Genomic DNA, 21452 nt, shown 5'->3' with positions numbered 1-21452 from the left:
TTACAACTGTTGTTGCCAATATAAACATCTTTCAAAGTTATCAAAATTCTCAAAAGTTCTCTCATTAAGGAGATAAATGCTAATGAAATTTTTTATCAATCCAAGCCATCCATATTGTTGCCTAGCTCAGGGATTTCACCTCCCCGCTCAGCAACTGCACCATCAATAGGCTTGCAATGGGTGTGCTGACGCGAGCAAGGACGTGGTAGACTGGGCTGACAGCGTGACTGTCTTGTCCGGTCAGATCCTAGTTCGCACCATTGTCATGGAATAAATTGACATCAAACATTACAGAGAAGCGATAATTTACATGCATTAAGAAAAGTCATTGTTGATTTTATCATGCAGTGTGGTAGTATATTCAGAGCAATGAGGCCAGCAGCATCATAAATACGGAGTACTAACCAAAATTCACATGAAAGCAATTGCCATGGGATTTCTAAGAAGTGAGTATATGTCTGGAGAGTCAGAAGCATGGGCCAGCGACACCATAGAGTCAGTAGCATGGGGAAGGATGCCCAACACATGACTGAAGAACAAAGTGCAAGGAAGAAAGACGAACAGACTAACAGATGACTGGATCAGCTACCCATGTTGATGTCGCTTCATCGACGGCAAGCAACTGCATGTCTTCGACTGTAGCATTTGCACATAAATCACCCATTGATCTAGGACAATCACTGATAATCGTTCAAAACCGTGCTTTGACTCAACTCCAATATCTAATAATCGTTCTGCAAACAGAAATATCAACAAAAAAACAAAAAAAAATCAATAAATCATGAGATAATAAAAGGTTATGATAAAAAAAGTGAGAACCAATTCATAACATGAATTCATGAAAACTTCACCATTTAGCTACAGCACGAAATTCAAAAACATATTCACTGTTGTGTCCCTGATCAAAATCAGGAATAAGTTTCATTAGATCACAAGATCAAGGTGAGAAGAAACAGTCCTTTTGAAAATTCTAATCCCAGAAATAAAGACCACCTACTTGGTGCATCCATCACTTCCCAGTCCGATAAAATCAACTACAACTTCATACAAAATAGGTTTCTTCACAGAAAGAATCTTCCCTCCGCCCTTGTGTGGACACATGAGAGAAGTTTACAAGCTCATGTGAGCACACATTCAAATTATGTAAAACTAATTTTTCTATTGTATGGATAAAACGGAAAACTTTTGACAAATAACCCAACTCTCAAATCTGCACTGCTCGTCTGGAGACGTAATGATTCAGCATAAGTTTTTTTATCCACAACCGGACAAGAAAAGGTGAAAAAGAACTCCAAAATTTCGGTAATTGGTTACGGTTTTACATTAAAAGCTGAAAACTTGATAAGGGTATTATTCAGAAGGGTAAACATAGCAGTTAGACATCAGTTCTGTAGAAGCTCAAAAGAGTGAGAGGAAGACTAAAAAACACATGTGAGTAGAGAAAGCGAAGACAAAGGAATTGTTTGGAAATAAGGACAATACCTGAAGCAAAAAATGATGGTACAATAGGTGGCACCAAAATGGCTTAAGAAGTATGGAACATTATCATGTTGGTTTCAAATATGCAGATTAGAGATGTATAATACTCTAAATATTCGGATGCTTTATAATATAAAGCGGGGGTAAACCCTTTGTCGGAATACTCTAACTATAGTTGAACATATCTGTCGGGTAGAAAATTCAGAGAACATGGTAATCCCTTACTCAAATGTAACATTGCGCATGTGCTTAGTCGAAACTCGAAAGTATCTCTTATACCAAGGAAGAATATCTGCACCATATGTCTTCAGGCTAACTTATGACTGGTTGAGATATCTCTTGTGAGGAATCATTCTGGAGAAGCCTGCAACATAAGCGTTATGCCAGTACCCCCAGCGAACTGAAGTCATAGAAATCAACCTTAGTTCGTAGATTTGATTTGGCAGGCGAGGCAGAGCTGGTCGCCAGGGTGGAGATCGCCACAGCGGGCGTCGTCCACGGCGGGGGACATGGCGGCCAAGATGAAAAAGGATCGCTCGATTGACCGCACGGCTGGTCCTGCCCTTGCACGACTGCTCCTGCCGCCTCCCCTTGCGCGTGCAGGTCGGCACCGATTGTGCCCTCGCCGGCGGGCTGCGGCGGACGGGCGCGGCGCTGCCGGAGGAGCGGAGGCATCCCGGCGAGACTGTGCTGGGGAAGGCGCGGCTGGGCGCGCCTCTACCGGAGGTCGCCGCATCCAGCGCCAGGGATGGGTCGGCGCCGCCATCAGATGGGATCATCGGCGGCGGCAGTCCGCGGTCGCGTCCGTGGGGCAGCAGAGGATCTGCGGGGAGCGGCCGAGCGGAGGATCTGCGGGAGGCGTGGGTAGCAGAGGAGGACCAGCGAAGGTCGTGGGTTCGTGCGGGCAGTTTTGTTCAGGATGAAGGAATGGGGAGGATTAGTGGTGCGAGTCGTTTTGCGTTTGTGCGGCTCCTTTTGCTTACTGTGTGATCAGTGGCTTGCTAGTCTCTACTACCTAAAAAAACTGTAGTGTTCCGTCTCCCTTATTACGTCCCGTCGTTTCGTCGAGCTCGCACGTCCCAGCGCGGTATAGCGCGCCACTTTTTTTTACGTGACTTCGTCTGATTATATTTTGTCCATCTTCGATTTTCCCGTGTGACTCCCACCCCCCTAATCCATCGCTACACACACCTCCCTCACATCTCACTTCCTCCCCGACCTAGGGTTCCCACCCCCCGCCCCGCCGCTGCGTCTTCCCTCCGCACGCTCCTCCCCGCGCGTTGCTGCCATGGCCACCATCGCCGTCCGCCTTCCAACCCTATCGCTTGCCGCGATGGGTCATGCCACCGCCCCAATCCCAATCGCCTTCCGCCTTCCTACCCTATCGCTCGCCGCGATGGGTCATGCCGCCGCCCCCATCCCCGTCGCCTTCTGTCGTTCCTAGATCAGGGGCACGCCGATGAGTGACGTGGTGGTGCTGTTGGATCAGAGACCCCGAGGGGTGGCAGTGATGAGAGCGGCCGACAGCCTGCTGGGATAGCGGGACAGGAGGGGCGCGACAGGCCGCAGCGCACGATCTCCATGTTTGACGGTGACAATAGGCAGAAGCACCAATGGCGTGTTTGAGTTCCTGCACTGTTTGACTTCGGTTAAGTACTGACGCATCTGAAGTTGTTTCTTGCTAATGGAAGGAAACACACAGAAAGTTCGGTGTCACCAAGGATTGGTGAAGTGATTGCCAACTCTTGCTTGGAGAAAGGAATCGCCAAAATCATCTTGGACCGAGGGGGTTTCCTCCACCATGGCCGATAGAGAGAATGGGCTTGAGTTTTCTGTTTTCTGTTTTTTTGGCGATATTGCACAATCAATATCCCCTGTTTTCTGTTTGGTTTCATCACTTTGATTTTCTGTTTGTATATTAGTAAATACTTTGTACTTGTATTCCATCCGTTAAATGCTTTGTATATTATAAAGCTTGTAGTCTTTTGAGTTTTCAACATAACAGAGTTATCAAATGATAATGTGTCATAAGTAGAAGAGAAACCATTGACGACTGGAACTGTTTGAGTTTTTCATGCGTCATCAGGAGTACACAGCAGTGGCGGGGACCTAGATATATTCTTCTATCTCTGATGGGTAGTATACAGCCAAGCGATCTCTTGCAGAAAATTATCAGCATATGTAGTGCCTGACCAACAGATCTGTTTCAATGAGGAAACTGCAGGGTGCTCGCTGAGTGGAGATGTTGGTGAAGCCATGATTATCAAGGTGCTGTGAGTGGAGACTTTGAAACGATGGCGGCAGGTGTTGGATGCTGGCAGCTCCATGAGTTTCTTTGTCTACATGTACGTGCATGGCTGCTTGCTACATCTTGTGTCTCCAGATGCAGATAAAGGTAATGGCATGCAGGTTTGATTTACTTGCCATAATTTACTATTATGTTTTGCATTCATGCAGCTAGCTTGCTATCGATCCCTTGCATGATTAAAAAACATTCTTTGTGTTTACCCACCATTCTTCTTCTGTGTTTGTTCCCTAGATACAGAGTTGATGTGATACTCTGATCATGTGATAGAAATTATTGAATGGGAGTTGCCATGTCTGTATTTGATTCCTACAAGTTTCATGTTTGTGAGTCGAAGCTTCATAGCTTGCTATTGATGCTTGTTTGTGACTTCAGATTGTGTGCTCCGCAGCTTGCTGTTGCCGTTGGATATTTGGACTTGGACCCTATTGGAGTTGGATCATACCTTTGATTGTGTGCTTCATAGAGCTTGCTCGGTGCCATATTATTCATGAAGAGGTACAGTCTGCTTACCATGCATTTCTTGAATTGACTAGAGCACATTTTTCTATTTACTCTGGTACTGAAAAATAGTCTTAAATCAAGTCAGTATGTAAGGATGTATGCTTAAACTCACGAATAACATGTATCATCTCAAACATTAACATTTATGTTGCCTTCATAGTCCTTTGATTTACCTCTCCTAACACACCCACATCTGAAATGGTGGCGCTTAATATTTCTATTTCCTCACCTAAATGTGTTTCCAGCAAACCAAATTACTTGTCATTGTTCTTTCTTGCTCAGCATTGTGGTCCGAGTGATTATATCCAGTTTCACCATTGTCCAGTTTACAACATTATGATATTGCAGATAATTAGGCTGATGTTGTCCATAGGATTTTTTGTGCTTCAAATTTTGTTGATCGAAAGCGGAGTAAGGAGCCCATCTTTCATGGAATCATCTACAATGATGCACGACTGGATCGAATTGAAGATCAAATAGATTTCGGCAAGGAAGGACAACTGTTAATTAGGTTTCATTTTAATTAGGCTTCATCTTTTTTGCAGTCAGTTAATTTCAGAAAGTATTACATTCAGATTAGTTGAAGATAATCAAATATCTGAATTCTTATTAGCTGGTGGTTGAGCCATACAAACGTTGTTTTAATTTCTAAAAGCCAAGTCGAGCTTGACTTTAAAAACCAAGGATTATGCAGCCATAATCTGACACTAAAATAATTGAATTACAGAATTGGAAGGCTGGAGAAGTCGGTTGCACAGGGCAGAAAAGAAACAGAATTGGCTTATAGTCGGGGGAAATATATTGGACGAGGGAGGGAAACAGAGGATGGGCGAGCAGGTGTGCTGTGCTGGACACTCGTCAATGCGAGGCGTCACTGATCAACATACTAACACCCTGCTTTAGACTTGGCGTATCCAACTAGATGTGCATGGTCAGAAACTTCAAAGAGTCTGTTGGAGACACCTTCGTGCATATCGGCGACGGCTCATGCGTCCTATCACTTGCGCCGAATTAGAATTTTCTGCTTAATGATACGGCTAGATATTAGTTATTTTTGGATTTGAATTTAATTTGTGTGGAGTTCCTTAATGCAGAATATGACGAGATTAACTTGCTGTTTCGGTTCAGTTTGTAGGCGTCGCTTTCTCATTTGGCATGTGATATACAATGTACTTTATCCATATGGTGACATTTTGATAGTTGTGATGTTACCACTTCTCCATTTAGTATGTCGTATATAATCTATCTATATGATAATTGTTGTCATCTTGATTCTTGGATCCAAATCAAACGACACATGTGACAGCCATGGCGGCCTCGGCCCGTGGTGGCCGAAAGTGCGCGCAACATGAAGGCATGGAGGCGAGGCAGGAGAGTTCGTGGTCATAGTGGTACTGCACTGAGTATAGAGGAGTTCGGTGGATACGGTAATTCTTTCTACATTGTTGTTATTTCTTGATGGTGAATCTAAAAGGATGGCAAAGAAAACCCTACAAATTTGCGTGTGGATGTGGAAGGTTGGATTTGTGATCTAGGTGTGCCATTGATGTCGGTGGCGAAGTTGGATTGGGAAAGAAGAATAACATGAGTGATTTAACGGTAAATAAGAAATCAATAATGCTGCCTGATGTGCATGATGATGTTTCATATGATTGATGTTGAGCCTATACAATATGTGTCACACCCGTTGCAACGCACGGGCAAATAACTAGTGTTAAACATAGAAAGACTATCGACCATTAGATGTTGATGATGGATGGTTGTGATCATTTGGATCTGCCCTTCTCTTCCTTTTATAGTGGTAGTAGATGGCATGTTGGGTAATTAAAGCGTAAAACGCGTTTAGTATGCTGGAGGGATGTAGACCATTAGATTGCAGGTTTCGATGAATAGGATGATCTGGTTCTCCGCCCTTTTTTTCTTTTATAATGGTAGTAGATAGTAGATGAAAGAGAAGAAAATCGATCGGGGAGTCTGCCGGAGTCTGTCCGATTCCAACTCTGATACGGCATATTGATTTATCAACTCTTCAAATATCTGATCAGAAAGCTCATATGCGTCCAGAATTCAGCGGAAACAAAAATCTGAAATTCCGTACTGGTGTCGACAAAACGTCCGAGGTTCGATCGGATTGCAGCCTTGCTTGAGCTAGTTGTAAATTCAACGCCCCATAGTTCGCCTAGGATTCGAACCCGAGTAGTATAAACATAGTTTTAAATAGCCGACGATAGCTTTGCTATAGCTTTGCTATAGCTGTTTGAGGATGTTGACGCTAAATGATTTCATGTACGATTTGCCGAGTTATAGCTGTTTTTAAGGATCGTCGCTAAATGTCATAGCTCGCTATTTAAAACATTGAGTATAAAACGTACTGCAAATGGCAGATCGAGCGAGTCATGGCGATTGCGGCGACCGGGTCCAAACGTATCTGTAGTACAATGCTCGATTCCTCCACACACCAAGTGCAACCGAACGGCACGCCATGGCGCCGGTGGGACGCTACCTTTGGTCCGACCTCGACAGCGAGCTCCTCGCGTCCATCGCCGCGCGCATGTCTCTAAGGGACTACGCCCTCACTCCGCCGACGTACCCTCGCCTTCTCTCCCTCTCCCCCGCGGACGACCACGGCCGGCGCACCGCCTCCCTTGTCTGCCTCCCGATGCGACGCCGGTTCCACCTCCACACGGTCTACCCCACGCTCGACGACGGCGACGACGACCGCGATGGGCCCGTAATCAACCGCAGCGTGCGCGTCGTCGGCTCAGGCAACGGCCGCTTTGCCCTCGCCGTCGACCAGAAGCACAAGGACCCCCGGCCCCAGGGCAGCGTCTTTCCTAGCGGCTGGAAGAGGAGGGTCTTCCTCGTCGACCCCCCGCGCCGGCGAGGAGGTCGTGCTCGTCTCCCCGACTCCGACCGAGGACTACGACGAGATGTCGGTACGCAAGGTCGTGTTCGCGCCGAAACCGAATGCCGTCTGGGCGGTCGTGGCCCTGTACAACCGCGAGAAGGTGGCCTACATCGACGGCAAAGTGGACAAGAACTGGACGACCATCGGCGTCCTCACCGGCAACATGGCGTGCCTCGTCGACATGGCCTTTGATCCTGCCGCTGCCGACAAGGTGTACTTGCTCGACTCACGTGCTGGCCTGCACGTGCTCCGCGTGCCCCGCGGCGGCCACAACAGCCTGGAGCGGGCCGTAGTCGAGCCATTGGCAGCCCTCGTGCTCAACCCCAACCCGACGGCCGCCTACACCCCGCCCTACGACGCCGCGTCCCCGCTGATGGTCACCAAGTACATCTTCTTCTGCCATGGCAGCTTGTACCAGGTGTGGAGGAACACAAATGCCAATTTTATCTCATGAAGCCGGAACTTCACAAGGACGAGACTTGCCTGCTCCTCGCGTGTATGCCCATCCGTGCTCCTGCATACGTGTCTTGATTTGATTAAAACAAAATAAGATCCAGTCCCACCTCTTTAAAATCAAGGGGGGAGATGATTAGATTAGAATGAAGAAAAGAAAAAGACAGCTGTAAGATGAAGTGGGAGCACGGATAGAAGCACAGAAGGAAGCAGGCAAACCGGATCCACTTCACAATGTCCGCGGGCGAGATCTTCGTCCTCAGGTACGATCCTGGGCGCTGGCCATGCTGGGCCGCTGTGATGGATCTCGGAGGCTACTCCGTGTTTGTCGGCAAGATCAGCAGCCCAAGGAGGGTGCGGGCCACCGCTCTCCCAGGGGTTAGAGCAAATAGCGTGTACTGGATGGACGGGATGGGTGTTCCCATGGTGTGTGATATAGCCACGGGGATCTCTGAGCCTTGTGTCCTCCCTTATGGCCCATGCAAAGATGATTGCTGGTACTTCAATAGCGAAGGGCCGGAATTGAAGACGGTCTCGATGTATAAGGCTGGTCGTAATGGGAGTATCATAAGCGGTATCATGCATGCCAACTAAATTTTTTAGATGATCTGGCACACAATTAAATGAAGAAAGAGAAGGTGTGGTATCATATTATGATACCGTATCATATTAAATATAGTACTACTTTGTGTCATGCATGACAATTAATAAGACAACCTATAAGATACTAACTTATGATACTAAGCATTACGGAAGTAGTATCATAGACTAGTATCATATGCATGATACTAGTATATGATACTTTCCGTTACGATCAGCCTAAGTCATCTTACGAAAACCAAATAATTACAAAACACATAGATGCGGTGCATTAACTTTCACGTTATTTCTTGTTTTTTTGACATAAATAAAGAAATCAAACAATAAGAGATGTGAGGTGTATATGCTTTTAATAACTTGAGACTACCAAATATGACATGCAGTGGTCAGCTTGTTACATACAATGTCATTAATTTGTAAATAAACATTAAGTTTTCTCGTTTTCTCTTCACCTTGGTCACGGTGCATAACCTAAGATAGAGGAGTACTAGTTTTGGTTCTAGGATGGTGAGGGGTAGAGAGCGTGTTTGGCTCAATGATTTACCTCTTGATGTAGTTAGTGCCGTGGCCGGTGATTTAACTGCGCCAACTAGTTAATTTAAATGCATGCTATTTCAAGTCAAAAAATAAAGTTAACATCATATGTATCTCTCTTTGCGGGTAACACCGTATGTATCTTTTTTTAGTTCACATCCTATGTATGTGGAGAGGTTGTGCAAGATTGGAGAAATACCGATGTGCATAACATATTAACATGTAACTTTTCCGTGGGTAAAAGAGAGCAGAAATATCCCCTGATTTCCAACTATTCAAAACTAGACGTTCCTACTGTTTTCACGAGATTTTTGATGAAATATATACTATTAAATCATCATATTAGAGGCATACTTCTTCTAATCTAATGATATTGTTTTAATGTGTTCCATCTTAATGTTTTTTATGTATTAATTTTTAAGTCAGAGTTGGTGAAATTTGCGTGCACCAATTAAAAGATGGTATGTAGTTACGACAAAGATAATATTAGGCTGGTCGTAACGGAAGTATCATAAATGGTATCATGCATACCAACTAGACTTTTTAAATGATGTGGCATACAATTAAATAAAGAAATAGAGGTTGTGATATCATATCATGATACCGTATTATATTAAATGTTGTACTACTGTGTGTCATGTATAGCAATTAATAAGATAACCTAAGATACTAATTTATAATACTATGCATTACGGAAGTAGTATCACACACTAGTATCCTATGCATGATACTAGTGTATGGTACTCTCCACTACCATCAGCCTTAAATACGATTCCTCTTATTTCCACAGATTAAAACTCTATTGGTGAATACAAGAAACTACTACGCTAGATAATTCCAAGCAGTTTATAATTCCAATGGTATACTCAAATTTAAATTACCGGTCAAAGTTATGCTCACAATACCAGCGGTAGTTGTAAACCGTCCGGAGGGAGTCTATAGAAACCCTACCCATGGATTGATCCGAAACCACAGTTTAGACTAGTATTTTTGTTGTTTGTTAGGGAGTATGTGATCTGGAGGACTTTGTAGTCAGATGGCATGTTAACTCTCCTTAGAGCATCTCCAATGGCGGCGGCAAAAATCACGCGTGGGACGCTTTCGCGCACTCCAGCGAAGGCGGAAAACTCGTGCGCCCGGGAAAAAGCAGGAGCTCGCGCGCTAGATTTGGCGCATCTATAAGTTGCGGCGTCTGCCACGCGGCCTTCCATCGCTATCCACATTGCCACGTGCTCTCTCCCCGCTTCCTCGCCCCGCCACCGCCGCGCGACCATGCCGCCGCGCTGTCGGGGATCTTCGTGCTACCGCGGCATCCGCAAGCGCCCCTCCGCCGCCTTCTACGCCGGGATTTCGGTCCGGCGACGTCCATCTCGGCCTCGGCACATTCGAAACCGCGCACGAGGCCGCCCGCATGTACGACGTGAAGGCGTGGAGCCTCCAGAGGCCTCGCCAACTGATGAACTTCCAGGATGTCTAGACATGCGAGCAGGCGCAGGCCGTCGCCCCTCCGCCGCGGCTAATAACTAACGCCGACCGTCAGAAACACCATCGGCGGCAGCGCCGGCTCCTTATCACCGAGGCGGACGAGCGAGCCATGGCCGAGCGGCACCAGCGCCACCCAGAGGACGTCGCCAACGAGAATGCCTTTTGGGCGAAGAGGGGGCAAGGTGGCGCGTGGAACGGGCGGACAGGCGTCGTCGGAAGGCACTGGCGATATCGCAGTGCGACACATTGCCACGTGCTCTCTCCCCGCTTCCTCGCCCCGCCACCGACGCGCCACCGCTGCGCCACCATGCCGCCGCGCTGTCTGGGATCTTCGGGCTACCGCGACGTCCGCAAGCGCCCCTCCGCTACGCCGGGATTTCGGTCCGGCGACGTCCACCTCGGCGTCGGCACATTCGAAACAGCGCACGAGGCCGCCACATGTACGACGTGAAGGCGTGGTGCCTCCAGAGGCCTCGCCAACTGATGAACTTCCAGGCCGTCTAGACTTTCGAGCAGGCGCAGGCCGTCGCCCCTCCGCCGCGGCTAATAACTGACGCCGACCGTCAGAAACACCGTCGGCGGCAGCGCCGACTCCTCATCACCGAGGCGGACGAGCGAGCCATGGCGGAGCGGCACCAGCGCCACCCAGAGGACGTCGCCAACGAGAATGCCTTCTGGGCGAAGAGGAGGGCAAGGTGGCGCGCGGAATGGGCGGACAGGCATCGTCGGAAGGCACTGGCGATATCGCACTGCGATCTGAGAGCGGCATCATTCTTCTCTAGCAACGATGAACGGTGGAAAGACGTGTGGCTTAATACATCAGACGACAAGCGAGGAGGAGGACAACGACTCGGAGTAGTTTTTAGTTGCACCGTAGTTTTTACCTCGGACTATTTATCTATGCTACATGAACTATCTATGTATCGTTTTCTTAGTCTATGTATCACTTTTTCTCTGTATCACTTTTTTTATATCTATGTATCATTTTTTTTATCTATGTCTATTTGTTTTGTGTGCATAGCGTAGTATTTTTTACAGCGCCTGCTGAAGCGGCTCGCGTGTGCTATAATTTGCAATGGCCGCTGGAGCGAGCACACCGTGCCGCACAAAAACTCACGAACAACGCGCTGCAAAAGCTTTTTTAACGCGCCGCGCTGTTAGAGATGCTCTTAGAGCTTTGAGCTTTGCACATCATTTAGTAAAAAGGGTGACTGGAATAGCTCTTATCACATAGAATCCATTCTTTCAAACCGGCTGCAATATGTACTTTTCTGGTCTACTCCCTCTCTCCATGAATAAGTGTACATCTACCTTTGATTCCAAGTTAAAGTTTTAAATTTTTGACTAATTATATGGAAAAGAGTAGTAACATATATGACATCGGATTAATATATTATGAAAGTACATTTCAAAATGGATCTACTGATACTAATTTAGTGTCATAAATGCTGCTATTTATCCCTAAAAAGTTGGTCAAAGTTTTAGAATTTTGACTTAGGACAAAAGATAGATGTTTACTTATTCGTGGACGGAGGGGGTAGTCAACAAAGTAATAAGTATAAGAATTTGTGGTGAGTCGAACAGAATCAACCGGTTGTTTGTCCTTATGCAAAAGCCACAATTTCCCTATTTGTACGAATAAAATCTTTTTAATCAACTATAATAAGATCAAGGAAGGTTTTCTTTTTCCCTAAAAACAAGATCAAAGCAAGTAAGTAAAGTATCGGTTCCATACATCACAGATCTTAAACCAAAATAAGATCAAAGCATCACATATACGAATACTGGACTGACTACTGGACCTAGTCGTCGTCCAACGCATCGTAATCCTCCTCCTCCGGTGTCCACGGCTCCGGCTCGCTACTCTCGTGCATCCACTGGTCCAACTCCAAGGCATCATAATCTCCCTCCTCCGGCAGGAGTTGGGCATCCGCCGAGGGCGACGGCGGCGGAGGAGCGACAGCGGCGCCGTCGTTGGGCGGGGCCAAGAACAGCCACCGGAACTCCTCGGGGACCTCCGACGACGTGGTGCCCTCGCCGCCATCCTGCGTCATCAGCTGATCGCCGTCGAGCGGGGCCAAGAAGCGCAGTCCCCAGAGTTCCTCGGGGACGCCCGACGACCACACCGGCTCCCGCGTCAACCACTCCAAGGCTCCATAGTCCTCCTGCGCCAGCGGCGACGCATGCTGCAGCAGCAGGCGCTGGTCGTCCGCCGAGATCGGCGCTGACACCTCCTCCATCCCGATCGAGATCGAGCGAGATCGCGGCGCCGGCTCTCGATGGTTGCTCTCCCGTCGGCTATCCCGAGGGTCTCGTTGGTCGGCTAAATCGCTCACGTGGGCATGCAGCTGCTGCTTACGTACGTATATGTAGATTTTATGAAAGAAAAGAAATCGATCGGGGATCGGGAGCCTGCCGGAGTTTGCCCGATTCCGACTCTGATACGGCATTTACGACAATGGGAACCCATATCGGTTTAGGCATGCGACGGGCACCGTCCGTGTATGTATTGCTGTTTTGCACGCACGCGCGCACGTGGATTGTACTCTACGAGTGCCAGCCGTGCAAACGAAAGGAGAGAGAGAGAGCGCGAGAAACACGTCTCCAACAAAAACGTCCGAGGCGAGGTTCGGTCGGATTGCAGCCTTGCTTGAGCTAGTAAGTAGTAAATTCAACGCCCCAAAGTTCGTCTAGGATTCGGACTGACAAATATCCCACGGGCCCTATATAAAGCGTAGTGCGTACTAGTGCAGGCAAACGGCAGATCGATCGAGCGAGCCATGGCGATTCCTCCACACGTATCTGTAGCACAATGCTCGATTCCTCCACACCAAGTGCGAGCGAACGGCACGCCATGGCGCCGGCCGGACGCTCCCCTTGGTCCGACATCCACACCGAGCTCCTCGTGTCCATCGCCACACGTGTGTCTGTAACGGACTACGCCTGCCTCCGCCGCGTCTGCACCGCGTGGCACTCCGCCCTCGCTCTCGCGACGTACCCCGCCTCCTTTCCCTCGCCGACGACCATGGCCGGCACATCGCCTCACTCGTTTGCGTCCCGATGCGGCGCCCGCTTCGCCCTCGCCGTCGACCAGAGGCACCGGCCCCAGGGGCCGGGCAGGGTTTTACGCGACGTCTCGACGAGGAGGATGATCTTCCTCGTCGACCCCCGTTCAGGCGAGGAGGTCGTGCTCGTCTCCCCCACCAGGAACTACAACGAGGAGCGCGTACGAAAGGTCGTGTTCGCGCCGAAACCGAACGACGACTGGACCGTCGTGGCCCTGTACAACAACCACCAGGTAGCCTACATGCACGGAAAAGTGGACAACAAGTGGACGACCGTCGATGTCATCACCCACACGAACTGCCTCCTCGACATGGCCTACGACCCTGCCGGAGGCGACAAGGTGTACTTGCTCGACACACGTGGGGCCATGCAGGTGCTCCGCGTGCCCTGCGGCGGCCATAACAGTCTGGAGCGGGCCATGGTCAAGCGCCTGGCCATCCTCGTGCTCAATGCCGACCCACGTTCGTGAGATGCCTCTCATGTGCAAGACGAAGCCACCCCACTTATAAGGTCATCCCTAACCTCCTCTTTCTATTTGGTCACGTTCATATAGTGCAGCAGCAGTCAAATCTTAGAAAGTCTCGCATATGATGCAGTACAATTTTTTAATTTCGTGTGCCCGTTGCTCTATTTCTTATTTCAATCTGGACTTTGTCGACACAACACCAATCGCCTTATCTATTGAAAAAGTTGCCTGCTATGTGTTCGATTGTTGTTCTTTTCATTCGCTCTCCAAATCATCATGACTGCAAATTTAACTTAAAAATTGGAAGAAGGTTTCAGCTATACACACAAAACTTCAATTCAAACATGGTTATATAATAAAGCCACTCAGACTCCCGTAACCGTCGGGTAGGTAAATGATCTTTTATTGTTGAAAATGAAGCTTTTAAACTTTAAACCTTTCGTCTTGATGTTTGCCGTCTATCAGGTATTCGATTTGTCTAATTAAGTAAAGGAATACACTATTTACAATTTTCATTTTATTTTGGAACAATAGACAATAATAAGTTAGGTAAAGAAATGAATCTAAAAAGAAATGAGATTATTATTTTGATCTTTATAGTAGGGGCCCCAGTTTGTAATTTCGCCCCGGGCCTCCGAAATATCAGGACCGGCCCCTGAGAGTTCCTTGACAACCTCTAGCCCTTCACACATCATCCCTACATCAGGCTTCAGTTTCTCATCACATCTCAAAGCAAAAGATGTGCACTGAAACATAAACAACATCATTATGCATAACTCTAAACTAAAAGCGACATGGTCCAAGTATGTTCATTAATAAACTCACTAATAGAGGAATGCTGGCTTTCTTGTTTGGCGTAGCAAATTCTTCCTCATTCATTAGAGTTTGCAAGCTTTTACCTCAATCTGTAGCTGCACATGCATGCCGTGAAAAGTTTGGTTATTATCTTGGCAGATGAATTTCGTCATGGTGATTTTCCGTGATGCATGCCATCACGATTGTTGTTGTAGTTGGGATGCATTCAGGGCTGTGAATGAGGACCGGTACACAAACGATTGAAAGTAGGGAACTGGGAGAGCTGGCTGAGGCTATTTTTTTTCTTTACTGAAAAAAGAATCACAGGCCTAACATGGGTCGGAGATGGTCTGTTTCTGCAAAATAAGGGCATACACAATAACACACACGATGCAAAGGATTTCGATCGGACAACCAGAGGTGACGGACGTAAGGATACATGGAGACGGATGGTTTCACCACATATGACGCCCTTTTTGAAACATGAAAAAGAAGACTAAAAATCACACAATAGTTTGGAACAAGATTTTTTTTGTCAAAATCTAAAAACGTGGCACAAATCTCAAACAAGTGACAGATACGGTGGATGCAGGCTCAATATATTCTATGCATTACAGAAAAATCACTCTTCTTCCTGTTGCAGGATTGCGATTATTAAGTTGCATGCGTGGTGAATGAATCCTTGTTGAAGTTCCATACAGAAACGTCCGGAATCTCGTAATAAGAAAATAATAACGTTTGGACTCTGAAGCTTCATTGCCTGGTTAGGATTACAATATTATTTTTTTGATAAATACTACCTGGTTCGGATTACATGAAGCTTCATTGTCCGACTCGGTGCTCGCGTTAGCGAGACCTGATGCGATGGATGACGTGGCAATCTCTGATTGGATGGTGGCCGTCACGACCAGACACCCTGCGGGGCTGAGTACATATGCACAAGCAATAGGCCAAATTATTCCCCGATCCAATAAGATGTTCCTTTGGCGATTCATCCAGGCCAGGTGCAGGGAGACGGGAGTACGGGACGCCGGCGCCGCGCCGGCCGTGCCCTGGGCTCACCTGCCTGCCGAGCTCCTCGTGTCCATCGCCGCCGCCGACGGCCTGTCTCTACGAGACTACACGTCCATCCGCGGCGTCTGCAACGCGTGGCGCTCCTCCCTCTTGCCGCCGTCCTACGCGGGCCTCCTCTCCCTCGGCAACGACCACGACAACTACAGCGCCTCCGTCTTCTCCCTTTCGATGCGGCGCTGGTTCCACCTCCACACGGTGTCCACCGATCTCCACGACCCCGCCCGCCTTCTCGGTGTTTTCGACTTCTTACTCCCGATGCGGCGGCCCTCGTTCCAGCCTCACCCGATGCTCTCCGCGCTCGACCACCACGCCCAACGGCCCCGCGCCCGTGTCGTTGGCTCGGGCAACGGACGCTTCGCCCTCGCCGTCGACCAGGAACACTGGAACGACATGGGCACCAGCAGCTGGAGGAGGATCTTCCTCGTCGAACAAGCACTGGCAAGGAGGTTGAGCTCCCAGGGCTCACGAGGACGAGTGCGTACGCAAGATCGTGTTCGCGCCGAACCCGAACTACGACTGGACCGTCGTGGCCCTGTGCAACAGGGACGAGCTGGCCTACATCGACGGTAAGGTGGACAGGAAGTGGACGACCACCGACATCATCGACCGCTACCTTGTGGACCTAGCCTTCTACGACGCCGGCCATGAGCTGTACTGCTACTGCCTCGACTCACGCGGGGGCGTGCACGCGCTCCGCACCCCCCGCGGCTATCAAGACGACCAGCTGACACTCGTGTGGAGGTGCGATTTTGACCCGACCACCTTCTATAAACTCACATCCACCAAGCACATCTTCTTCTGCCATGGCAGCCTGTACCAGGTGTGGCAGAATAACAGCTGCAACATCACCTCGGGGACCGGGTACTTCAGAATGTCTGCGGACGAGATCTTCGTCCTGAGGTACGACCTTGGGCGCATCCCGTGCTGGGACGCCGTGAGGGATCTTGGAGGCTGTTCCGTGTTCGTCGGCAACAAGAGCAGCCCCGCCGTGGTGCGAGCCATGTGTGTGTGATATAGCCACCGGGACCTCCAAACCGTGTGTGCTTCCTTATGGTGCGTGCAAAGGTAACTGCTGGTACTTCGGTGATGACAACATGACGAACATTATTGACGACGAAGAAAGAAATGGGAGAAATTGAATGGGCGTGTGCTCATCTTGAGATCCATGATTGCAGAAGAGTAATTAATTGAGGTGAGCGACGGACATAATTTCGCATCGCGAGTGTCAAGAAGCATCAAGATATAGCGATGGTCATAACCTCTCTCCAGGCGCTAACATCGGGCGAAGAACTCAGCAGACCAGCAGATCATGCTTCGGTGGAGGGAGATTTTTAGATACGCTCTCGTATTCCCCATCCTGTAGCTCCTTTTGTATCTTTGTTCTCACTCCTTTTCTTCTGTTCCTAGTTCAACATGGCTTGGCAATGGCCAGCTGCATTTTCCGTGCAGCGCTAACATTGCCTTTATGTAATTGATCTCGGTCACCCAGGTTTCATACTTCCTCCGTCACGGTTTAGAAGGCACGCTTGGAAATTCTTTAGGACCTAGGTGGTTATCTATTGGTTGTGAGATGGGTTTAAAAATAGCATTCACACTACGCATGCATATAGAAATAGTATACGGAGTACTAATTAGCTACTAGAAATAAATGCAATGCGCCCTAAACCTTGTCTATTGTGGAAACGCACGCAAATTTAACTATGCCTTCTAAACCTTGACGGAGGGAGTACCTGTTTTGAAATGCATAAGGCATAAATTGCTCTGCCTTTTCTTTCAGAAAATAATAATCTCTCACCCTAAATTATACTTGAAGATCTAGCTTTGTCTACTATATATTGATCGGTCAAGCTGTTTTTAAAATTGACCAAGATTATAAAGAAAATGTCTACAACCTCAAACATATATAATATGGAATTATTTTCTACAATAAATCTAACTGACCCAAACAAGCATAAGAAAAAAAAAGAACACACCCACACGAATCTTCGTGTAAGATCAATGATATAGGATTTAAATGTGCATTACTTATGACACATCTAGATGTGCTTTAGAAAAACTGTTTTTTATAGATATAATCAAACTTAGGGCTCCTTTGATTCAAAGGAATTCTTTAGGATTTTTCGAGGATTGAAATCCTTAGGAATTTTTCCTATGTCGGCCCTTTGATTCATAGGATTTGATCCCATAGGAATTTATTCTATGGAATCTTTTGCACTACATTTCATAGGAAATCTAACATCCACTCCAACCTTTTTTTACAATTCCTTTGTTTTTCATGTGGCATCAAACACTCTTTGCTAATCCTATAGAATTCAAGTTGACATACCATTGCAATCCTATACTTTTCTTATTCCTACATTTTCAAAATCCTGTGAATCAAAGAGGCCCTTAAAGATGTTTGACTTAAGACACAGAGGAAGTATGTCATTTTTTAAACAGGGCAATGGTCGGGACCATGGCACAATCTGTTTGTCCCACTGGTTATCTTACACTTTTGTTTTCACAAATATTTGAATCACCCATCTTTTGTAGTAGTGGAGCAAAGTTATTCAAAGAGAGAAGGCAAACTTTGAACCCACGACTTACCGCTTTATTCACGATTCAACCATCAACTCCAAAACATGTTACTGCTCACCCTCCAACCTGCCACACCATTAATTACACAACCAGGGGCTCGGTTGATTGCCTAGTCAATTGATCCAATGAGCTCATTGACTCGAGGAGTCAACATGGGCTGCCCTTCTCTCTCTCTCTCTCTCTCTCTCTCTCTCTCTCTCTCTCTCTCTTCTCTCTCTCTCTCTCTCTCTCTCTCTCGCACACGCATGCGCACATCCCCCGAACCATGTCCCTCCTCTCCCTAGCGACCGTCTTTGCTACCACCCACCCAAGTGAGTTTGGCAAGAGAGTGTTCAAATATGCAATACTAAACTACAGTTTGTGGGAGAGGACGAAAATAAAGTTTCCGAAGGATTATGGTGATGGGATGAGAGCAAAGAGCACTTGGACAAGCTATCCATGAGTTTGTTTGTTGAGGAAAACAAGAAAGTTTGAAAACTGGCAGATAACATCTTTCATTGATGAGACTCAAAGAGAAACAACAAGCTGGCCAGAAGTAAGGGTTTAATACAAATGAATCGTCTGCCTGAAGTGTGCTTAAAGAAGATCTAAGACTAGCCACAGTGGTTAGTGGGGAGTAACTTAGACTAGTAACATGCATATGTTACTAATCTATCTTATTACCTCTACAGTGAGGAGTAACATATATGTGGTGTCATGAAACACTTTATTTATTACGTTGTAGACTCATTTTGCCTTGATATGTGATGTTACTGATAAGGTATCATCAGCCGACTCAACAACAGGAAATTCAGTGGCGCGAGGAGTTTCCAGAGGTGACTTTAAAATGCCTTGACTCATCTTGCCTTATTAAACACAACTACACAACTGCAGCTGTTGGATAAACACATCGAGATCGACTGGGTGTGAGTTACCTTTTTTAGGGGATCACAACTGAGTGTGAGTGGAAACAGAATGAATCATGGGAAAGGTGCAAAGCGGAGATTCTGGTGGAAGGAGACACGACCGGGGGGGGGGGGCATACCTTCATTTAAAGCCATTTTTCCTTCTTTCGTACAAGCGTGTAGATCATAATTATTATCAACCAGGTAAATACGAATCAAAAAATAATGCATGGTGGGTGAAATGATGCACCTCTCATGGTGGGTGAAAATATCTAGGAAACATGTTCAATATAAATACAATATGAACCTAAAAAAATGTTTTAATGAACTTTTGTACCTATAACCTCTAGAATTTCTTGCCACTGGGCCCACTCATCAATATCTTACCATTTTATTCTCTTTTTTTTCTACTACACCAAAATGTTAATCGTGCATCTCATAGGACCGGCCCTTGAGTCGGCGATGCCCCAGCACCGGCGAGCTCGCCCGCAAGGACACCTAGCCAATCCATGTACTGTTTCGCGCCCCCGAATCTTTGTGCCGCAAAGTTGAACAAGTCAAACAGAACATGTCTATTCTGCATCAAACGACGCAATGGAGAAGACTAGAAAAATAAAGTTTATTCTACCCTCCAGTCCACCGCTCTCCCTCATACATTAGTCATGCATTTTATCTTTACCATCATAATTTGAAATGCTTTTTTTTCACTAACAGAGTTCACATTGGGGCGGCGTCGTGTTGGCTTTGAACTCGTGCCTTCTTAGGAACCAATGTTAGGCTATGTAAAGCAATAACTAAATACCCTGCAAGTTACCATGGGACAAAAAGCTCTTCTATATTTGAGTTCTACGGTTTACTATGTTACCATGTTACCACATCTGTTGTAATTAACGCAACCAACCAGCACAGAACCAAATGCTTCTCCAAAAGTCTGTACAAAATCAAATGCTTTGATCACACTATCAAAGCGTTTATTCCAACTCCGAAAGGCTTGCACAAGTTCATAAATGAAACGCTGGAGCTTGCACACTTTGTTAGCTCCCTTTGGATCGACAAAACCTTCCGGCTGCATCATATACAACTCTTCTTTCAGAAATCCATTCAAGAATGCAGTTTTGACATCCATTTGCCATATTTCATAATCATAAAATGCGGCAATTGCTAACATGATTCAGACAGACTTAAGCATCGCTATAGGTGAGAAGGTCTCATCGTAGTCAATCCCTTGAACTTGTCGAAAACCTTTTGCGACAAGTCGAGCTTTGTAGACAGTATCATTACCGTCAGCGTCAGTCTTCTTCTTGAAGATCCATTTATTCTCAATTGCTTGCCGATCTTTGGGCAAGTCAACCAAAGTCCACACTTTGTTCTCATACATGGATCCCATCTCAGATTTCATGGCTTCAAGCCATTTTGTGGAATCTGGGCTCACCATCGCTTCTCCATAGTTCGTAGGTTCATCATGATCTAGTAACATGACTTCCAGAACAGGATTACCGTACCACTCTGGTGCGGATCTTACTCTGGTTGATCTATGAGGTTCAGTAATATCTTGTTCTGAAGTTTCATGATCATCATCATTAGCTTCCTCACTAATTGGTGTAGGTGTCATAGAAACCGGTTTCTGTGATGTACTACTTTCCAATAAGGGAGCATGTACAGTTACCTCATCAAGTTCTACTTTCCTCCCACTCACTTCTTTCGAGAGAAACTCCTTCTCTAGAAAGTTTCCGAATTTAGCAACAAAAGTCTTGCCTTCGGATCTGTGATAGAAGGTGTATCCAATAGTTTCCTTTGGATATCCTATGAAGACACATTTATCCGATTTGGGTTCGAGCTTATCAGGTTGAAATTTTTTCACATAAGCATTGCAGCCCTAAACTTTCAGAAACGACAACTTTGGTTTCTTGCCAAACCACAGTTCATAAGGCATCGTCTCAACGGATTTTGATGGTGCCCTATTTAACGTGAATGCGCCTGTCTCTAGAGCATAACCCCAAAATGATAGCGGTAAATCAGTAAGAGCCATCATAAATCGTACCATATTAAGTAAAGTACGATTACGATGTTCGGACAGACCATTACGCTGTGGTGTTCCGGGTGGCATGAGTTGCGAAACTATTCCGCATTGTTTCAAATTTACACCAAACTCGTAACTCAAATATTCTCCTCCACGATCAGATCGTAGGAATTTTATTTTCTTGTTACGATGATTTTCAACTTCACTCTGAAATTCTTTGAACTTTTCAAATGTTTCAGACTTATGTTTCATTAAGTAGATATACCCATATCTGCTTAAGTCATCTGTGAAAGTGAGAAAAT

General features: G+C 46.6%; 1 long non-coding RNA gene across 1 annotated transcript; it reads right to left on the bottom strand.

Moving 5' to 3' along the window:
- Positions 1 to 268: 268 nt before the first annotated feature.
- On the bottom strand, positions 269 to 2458 carry LOC123184570 (uncharacterized). Its single transcript, XR_006492992.1, has 2 exons — positions 852 to 2458; positions 269 to 734 (listed from the first exon to the last, which is right to left on the bottom strand). It is a non-coding gene; the product is annotated as an uncharacterized lncRNA (long non-coding RNA).
- Between the last annotated feature and the right edge of the window lie 18994 nt (positions 2459 to 21452).

This window comes from Triticum aestivum, chromosome 2A (assembly GCF_018294505.1).
Source record: "Triticum aestivum cultivar Chinese Spring chromosome 2A, IWGSC CS RefSeq v2.1, whole genome shotgun sequence".
Classification (NCBI taxonomy): domain Eukaryota; kingdom Viridiplantae; phylum Streptophyta; class Magnoliopsida; order Poales; family Poaceae; genus Triticum; species Triticum aestivum.
This window is presented reverse-complemented; position numbering and strand designations above follow the sequence as displayed.